Source organism: Hyaena hyaena, unplaced genomic scaffold, assembly GCF_003009895.1.
Source record: "Hyaena hyaena isolate Hyena2069 unplaced genomic scaffold, ASM300989v1 scaffold_78, whole genome shotgun sequence".
Taxonomy (NCBI): Eukaryota; Metazoa; Chordata; class Mammalia; order Carnivora; family Hyaenidae; genus Hyaena; species Hyaena hyaena.
The window spans coordinates 326,720-334,023 of NW_024080710.1; the positions used below are offsets into that span (position 1 = coordinate 326,720).

General features: G+C 36.5%; 1 pseudogene; it reads left to right on the forward strand.

Moving 5' to 3' along the window:
• The first annotated feature begins 4,424 nt into the window (after positions 1-4,424).
• On the forward strand, positions 4,425-4,470 carry LOC120232834 (annotated as a pseudogene).
• The last annotated feature ends 2,834 nt before the right edge of the window (positions 4,471-7,304 follow it).

Here is a 7,304-nt window from a genome sequence, read left to right on the forward strand (position 1 = left end):
CTGTGCTGATTGCCAGCTCAGACCCTGGAGCCTATTTCAGAGTCTGTGTCTCCCTCTCTCTCTGACCCTACCCTGCTCACGCTGTCTCTCTCTCTCTCCTGGAAATAAATAAAAATATATTTAAAAAAAAAGAATTTTCCAGATGAATAAAAACTGAAGGAATTCATTGCTGCTAGATAAGCTCTACAAGAAATGCTAAAGGGAATCTTTCAAGTTGAAACACATGGATGTTATGCAGCAACATGAAGCCATGTAAAAATATAATGTTCTCCAGTAAAGGTAAATATATGGATGTATAGAGACTTGTATAATGTTGGTATGTAAATCCACTTTTAACTCTTGTAGAATATTTAAAAGAAAAAAGTATAAAAATAACTATAAATCTATGTTAATGAGTGCTCAATACATCAAGATATAATTTGTGACATCATTAACATAAGGTGAGGGCAGAGCTATACAGGGGTAGGGTACATGTAATTAAAGTTAAATTGTTATCAGTTAAAACATATTGCTAAAACTTTAAATTGTTTTATATAATCTCCATGATCTCTATAATCTCCAAACAAAAAAATACCTATAAACACAGAAGGAGATTAAAAGGGAATCAAAGCATGTCACTACCAAAAAAAATCAACAAAACACAAAATAATAACAGGAAATGAGAGTCAAAAAAGCTAGAAGACATACATTAAATCATTAAAAGGTAAGAGTAAATCCTTCCCTGTCAGTAACTACTTTATATGTAAATTAATTAACTCCCCAATCAAAAGATATAGATTGGGAAATTGATTTTAAAATAGGATCCTAATTAAAGGACCTGAACGTGAGACAGGAAACTATCAATACCCTAGAGAAGAAAGCAGGAAACAACCTCCTTGACCTCCACCGCAGCAACTTCTTACTTGACACATCCCCAAAAGCAAGGGAATCAAGAGCAAAAATAAATGATTCGGACCTCATCAAGATTAAAAGCTTCTGCACAGCCAAGGAAACAACCCAGAAAACTAATAGGCAACCAACGGAATGGGAAAAGATAGTTGCAAATGACATATCAGATAAAGGGTTAATATCCAGAATCTATAAGGAACTCACCAAACTACACGCCTGAAAAACAAACAACCCAGTGAAGAAACGGGCAGAAGATATGAACAGACACTTCTCCAAAGACATCCAGATGGCCAACAGACACATGAAACGATGCTCAGCATCCCTCCTCATCAGGGAAATACAAATCAAAACCACACTGAGATACCACCTCACGCCAGTCAGAGTGGCTAAAATGAGCAAATCAGAGAACTCGAGATGCTGGCGAGGATGTGGAGAAACGGGCACCCTCCTACACTGTTGGTGGGAATGTAAACTGGTACAGCCCCTCTGGAAAACAGTGTGGAGGTTCCTCAGGAAACTAACAATAGAACTCCCTTATGACCCAGCAATAGCACTGCTAGGAATTTACCCAAGGGATACAGAAATGCTGAGGCATAGGAGCACATGTACCCCAATGTTCATAGCAGCACTCTCCACAATAGCTAAAACATGGAAAGAGCCTAAGTGTCCATCAACAGATGAATGGATCAAGAAGATGTGGTTTATCTATACCATGGAATACTACATGGCAATGAGAAACAATGAAATCTGGCCATGTGTAGCAACATGGATGGACCTTGAGGGTGTTATGCTGAGCGAAATAAGTCAGGCAGAGAAGGACAAATATCATATGTTTGCACGTATAGGAGGATTAGGAGGAACTTGACGGAGGAACAAGGGGGAGAAGAAGGGCGGAAATGGTGGGGGAAAGGGAGAGAGGCAAACCATGAGAGACTCTTGAATGCTGACAAAAACTGAGGACTGATGGATGTGAGGGGGAGGAGGGATGGGCATGGAGGAGGACACTTGTGGGGATGAGCACTGAGTGTTATGTGGAAACTAATTTGACAATAAACTATTTGTAAAGAAAAAAAAATAGGATCCTACTTTATGCTGTCTATAAGCGACTCATTTATATCTAAAGAAACTCATAGGCTGAAAATGAAAGAATCAAAGAAGTTATTCTATGCAAATGGTAAACAAGAGAGCAAGATTAATATTAGATACTAATACTAGTATCAGATAAAAAGGAATTTAAATCAAAGACAGTCACAAGAGACAAAGAAGGATATTATGTAACAACAAAAGGCCAACTGATCAGAAAAATATAACAATTATAAGTATACATGCAGCCAATTTCAGAGCTCCTGAATATATGAAGCAAACATGAAAGAACTGAAGGAAAAGTCAGAGAGCAATACAATAACAGTGGGAAATTTCAATACCTCAGTTTCAACAATGACTAGAGAAACCAAACAGAAAATCAATCAGCAAATACAGGACTTGTACAACACTATAGACTAATTGGACCTAACAGATATATACAGAACACTCCCCTCAACATTGACACAATATGTGTTCTTCTCAAATGTGCATGGAACATACTCAAATATAGACCACGTAGTAGGCCACAAAATAAATCTTAACATTCAAAATTGAAATCATACAATGTCTTTTCTGATTACAGTGACATGAAACTAGATATCAATGGCAGAAGGAAAACTGGTAAATCCACATATATTTGAAAATTAAACAGCACACTCTTAAGAACCAAAAGGTCAAAAAATTCATGAGAGAAAATAGAAAATATCTTGTGATAAAGGAAAATAAAAGCACACATCAAAAATATAGGATGGAAGAAGCAGTACTAAAACAGAAGTTTAGAGCTGTAATGTGCACATTGAAAAAGAAGAATCTCAAATCAACAGCCTAATTTTACACCTCAAGGAACTACAGAAAGAATAACAAACTAGGAAGGAAATATTTAAAATTACAGCAGATATCAATGAAATATATAATAGAAAAAAAAAGAAAAAAATCAATAAAACTAGGAGTTGGTTTTTTAAAAGAACAAAGTGACATGTCCTTACCTAGATTAACTTTAAAAATGACTCAACTAAGATCAGAAAGAGGGGATATGACAACTGATGTCACATAGGGAAAAAAGAAGTTTAAAAGAATACTATGAATAATTGTATGCCAACAAATTAGATAATCTAGAAAAAAATGATATACAACTTACCAAGACCAAGTTATGAAGAAATAGAAAACATAAAGACTTGTGGATAGTAAGGAGATTGAATAACTAATCAAAAACCTCCCAACAAACAAACAAAGCAAAAACAAAAACCTCCTAACAAAGAAAATCCCAGATAGCTTCACTAGAGAATACTACAAAACATTTAAAGAATAATTAACACTAATCCTCCTCAAACTCTTCCAAAATATCAAAGGGGAGTGAACACTTCCAAACTCATTTTATGAGGCCAGCATTACCCCAATTAGATTAACAGCTGAAATTTCAGTAGAAACAAAAGAGGTGAGACCATGATGAAATAACAGATTCAAGATGGTCAACAAAGAATCTTATACCCAAGAAAGCTGTATTTCAAAAATGAAGGGGATACACTTTACCAGATAAACAAAAATTGACACAATTGACTGGCAGTAAACAGGCTGAAAAACAAGAAATCCTCAGATAGCAATTCAAATCCACATTAAAAAAAAAAAAGAACCACATGACCACATGAAAAAAGATAATTGCATAATTATAAAAGATTAAGTAGAAATGAATTTTTCCTTTATTCTCTCAACTGATTTTTAAAACAATTGTATAAAATAACATGCATAATATGTTACATATTATGTCATAAACATAACATGCATATAATGTACTGTGGAACTATACTATATACAAATGTAATATATGGGTAATATATTTGCTAATAGCACCAAGGAGCAAAGCTGTTATAGGCTAAGGAAATGACTACAGATGGAAAATAATTAAAACAACACATTATTGGCCTTGTAGCACTAATAAATGTTAAGATATATAACCATAACTACAAAAGAAGAAGGGAAATAATAGAGCTATGCTGAGTAACATTTCTATATATTACTGAAAAAAAGCTATTATAAGTCTTAAGTTAATACTAAGAAGTTAAAATGTATCTCGGCAGAGGACAGATACCATATGTTAGCACCTCTAGATGGATTAGGAGGAACTTAACGGAGGACCATGGGGGAGAAGAAGGGGAAAAATAGTTGGGGAGAGGGAGGGAGGCAAACCATGAGAGACTCTTGAATGCTGAGAACAAACTGGGGCTGCTGGGGGTGGGGGAGAGGGGAAGGGGGTGATGGGCATGGAGAAGGGCATTTGTTGGGATGAACACTGGGTGTTATATGGAAACCAACTTGACAATAAACTATTTAAGAAAAATAAATAAAATCCCCCAAAAATGTATCTGATAAATCTAGAGCAAACATTAAATTTTTTTCAAAAACATAATGAAAAACATCATTAGTGAAATTAAAATGTTATAATACTCTGGTTTCTCTTCATATCATATAAATCTTTCGCCTTTTACTAAAGATTTCCATGAAAATTAAAATGTTGTATTAAAAATATCCACTCAATGAAAAAGAAAGAAGAAGGAAGAGAGAAACACTAAAAGACATGATACAGATAGAAAACAAGAATAAGTTGGTGGAAATAAAGGCAATGAGATCAACAATAACATTAAATGTGAATGGAATAAATATTCAAAAAAGATGTTAGATTGGATAGAAAAATGTGATCCAACTATATGTTGTTTACAGAAGTAAACAAGACATACTTTAGGTTCAAAGACACAAATGGATTGAAAGTAAAAGGATGGAAATGATATATTACACAAATAGTAACTACACGAAGATTCGAGTGGTTATACTGATATCAGGCAAAATAGACTTTAAAACAAAAAATGTTACTAAAGACAAAGAGAAACCTTTTATAATGACAAAAGAAGTAAATCCATTAGGAAGATATAACAATTATAATCAAATATGCACCTACTAACAGCACCAAAATAAATGAAGCAAAAAATTACCCAAATGAAAGGAGAAACAGACAAATTAACATAGTTTCTAACTATGTTGATAACTAACTTCAATACTCCATGTTTAATAATGGATAGAACATCTAGAGAGATTAACAAAGAAATAGGAACTTGAACCTTATAAACCAAATATACCTAAAACACATAGATCACTCCACTCCACAATAACAGAATATACATTCATCTCAAGTACACCTGGAACACTGTAGCTCATATATACTAGGTCATGACATATACAAAAAATTTTAAATATTAGACACACGTTCTCTGACCAAAATGGAATGAAACTAAAATGAGTAATAGGAAAAAGTGTGGAAATGTAGGGGCGCCTGGGTGGCTTAGTCGGTTAAGCGTCCGACTTTCACTTGGGTCATGATCTCACGGTTCGTGGGTTCGAGCCCCGTGTTGGGCTCTGAGCTGACTGCCAGCTCAGAGCCTGGAGCCTGTTTCAGTCTGTGACTCCCTCTCTCTCTGACCCTCCCCTGCTCACGCTGTCTCTCTCTCTCTCCTAGAAATAAATAAAACATTAAAAAAAAAAAAGTGGAAATGTAAAAATACATTCTAAAACAACCCATGAATTAAAGAATAAATTAAAAGAAAAATCATAAAATACTTTGAGATGAAGAATAATGAATATGCAATATATCAAAATATATAGGATTTTGCTAAAGAAGTGCCTGGGGTAAAATTAATAGCTGTAAATACCTATATTAAGAAAGAAGGAAGTTCACAAATCAATAACCTAACCTTCTACCTTAAGACACACAAAAAAGATCAAACTAAACATAAGTAAGCAGAAGGAAGGAAATAGTAAAGATTATAGCAGAAATTAATGAAAGAAAGAATAAAAACAATATGTAAATCAATGAATCCAAAAGCTGATTATTTTAAAAAGTCAACAAAATTAACAAAGCTTTATCTAGTTTCACCAAGGAAAAAAGAGAGAGAGAGAAGAGTCAAATTATAGAACCTAAAATGAAAGACGGGCCATTACTACTGACCTTCAAAAATAAAAAGGTTTATGAAAGAATACTATAAACAACTATACACCAACAAACTGAATAATCCGTATGAAGTAGACAAGTTCCCCGAAAGTCACAACTACCAATACTGACTCAAGTAGAAACAGACTGGACTTGGAGGGGAAGATGGCATACGAGTAGGAAAACCTTAAGTTCACCTGTCCTACAAATACAACTAGGTAACTATCAAATCATTCTAAATACCTCAGAAATTTACCTAAAGACTAGCAGAACAAACTCCACAACTAAAGGTAGAGAAGAGATCACATGGAAGTAGGTAGGAAGAGCAGAAATGCGGTTTAGAAGGGAAATGGATCATGGCTTCTGTGGTGGGGAGGGAGCCACAGTCGCAGAGAAGGGTGAGAGATAGACTAGCACACAGGAGGGGGCATGGGGAAAACAAATCCCCATAGCAACTGGCATGGGAATAGAGAGGAGCTGAATTGCATGAGTTCTTGCAACCAGCAGGGCTTAAACCCTGGAGTTTTAAAAGTCAGCAGGCTTGAAGTTCTGGGCAAGATGGCGGAGAAGTAAGGAGCTCCGTACTTGCACTCGCGCCCATACATCACACAGAAAAGATCTGAAGACATTGGAAACCTTACAAAACCTGAGAGATTGGGAGAAAAAAAGACGCAGAATCCACTGAGAGAGCCTTCTAACTGGACTCCGGCTCAGAACACCCTGCGGGCAAGCCCCCGCCCATGCGCGCCAGCCCGACCCAGAGACGGAAGCAGCGATTCTGACTCCGCCCCCAGAGCTCGGCAGGGGGCCTGGAATTGCCTGAGGGGGTTGCCTGGGAAGCTGTGTCTAAGGCAACTTCAGCGGGGCGCGGACGGGGATTTGGAGATTGGAACTGCCATGGGTTGAAGAGTGCAACCAACTTCGGCTGCGCCCCTGGTATGGGGAGTTTACACCCCCAAAAGAGTGAGGAGCAGCGCTTGCTTCGAGAAGGGACTGGAGCACCGTCACTCTCCTCCCCACAACCGCCGAGGCAGAGCTCCCGCCTGAGGCATTGGATCACGCCACGCCCATCCCTGCCTGAGAGGTGCTCTCCTCCCTTTTTTTTTTTTTCTTCCCTTTTTTTTTTCCTTTTTTTTCTTTCTTTTTTTTTCTTTTTTTTTTCTTTTTTACTCTTTCTTTTTTTCGTCTTTTTCTCTTTTCTCTCTTTTTTCCCCAGAACACTGACCTGATTAACTCTGGTCGCCAGCTTGCTTAAACGTTCACGAGTCCATTGTGTAAATGTAAATTCTACACCTACTGACATTTTCAGCTATTTCTCTCAGGAGTAATTAGACTATATAGTTTCTCTGGATAATTC